Genomic DNA, 1063 nt, shown 5'->3' with positions numbered 1-1063 from the left:
ATCCTTCAGACTAGCTTTTTTTTTTTTTTTTTTATTATTTTTTTTAATTTAATTTAATTTAATTTTTTTTTTTTTTTTTTTTTTTTTTAAGCATAAATAAGAGGATTTTATTGATGGCATTTTTATTGTCTTCATAATAAAACAAAATATGAAGCTCAAAACTGGATCACTTGGCCCTTTCTCTTCTTATCACCTCCCAGCTCAAAATGCTTGCATCTCTTAATAGCCAGCATTCTCTTTGATCTACAGTTGGGCTCAACACATTCAAAAAAATATGGAACGCTTCACGAATTTGCGTGTCATCCTTGCGCAGGGGCCATGCTAATCTTCTCTGTATCGTTCCAATTTTAGTATATGTGCTGCCGAAGCGAGCACTAATTTAATTTTTAAACTTTACATAATTGTATTAGTTTTGCCAAATATCAAAATGAATCCGCCAAAGGTATACATGTGTTCCCCATCCTGAACCCTCCTCCCTCCTCCCTCCCCATACCATCCCTCTGGGTCGTCCCAGTGCACTAGCCCCAAGCATCCAGTATCGTGCATCGAACCTGGACTGGCAACTCGTTTCTTACATGATATTTTACATGTTTCAATGTCATTCTCCCAAGTCTTCCCACCCTCTCCCTCTCCCACAGAGTCCATAAGACTGTTCTATACATCAGTGTCTCTTTTGCTGTCTCGTACACCGGGTTATTGTTACCATCTTTCTAAATTCCATATATATGTGTTAGTATACTGTATTTATGTTTTTCCTTCTGGCTTACTTTATAAATAGTGATATATTATATTTTTTATGTTTGCCTTTATTAATGATATCTTTTTACTTCTAATTTTCATCTTTCTAGTTGCATTCTTTTTTCCCATTGAGAGGAGTCTTTTTAACATTTCTTGTAAAGCTGTTTAGTGATTCAAAACTATTTTAGATTTTGCTTCTATTAAACCTTTAATCTCTCCTTCAAATCTTAATTGCTGCCTTGTCAGATAGAGTATGTTTCACTGCAGGTCTTTTCCTTTTATCACTCTGACTGTATCATGCCACTCCCTCTGGTCTGCAAGTTTC

General features: G+C 35.1%; 1 non-coding gene across 1 annotated transcript; it reads right to left on the bottom strand.

Moving 5' to 3' along the window:
* Positions 1–268: 268 nt before the first annotated feature.
* Positions 269–375, bottom strand: LOC133258674 (U6 spliceosomal RNA). Its single transcript, XR_009740134.1, has one exon. It is a non-coding gene; the product is annotated as a U6 spliceosomal RNA (small nuclear RNA).
* Between the last annotated feature and the right edge of the window lie 688 nt (positions 376–1063).

This window comes from Bos javanicus, chromosome 12, assembly GCF_032452875.1.
Source record: "Bos javanicus breed banteng chromosome 12, ARS-OSU_banteng_1.0, whole genome shotgun sequence".
In the NCBI taxonomy this organism is placed as follows: Eukaryota; Metazoa; Chordata; class Mammalia; order Artiodactyla; family Bovidae; genus Bos; species Bos javanicus.
This window is presented reverse-complemented; position numbering and strand designations above follow the sequence as displayed.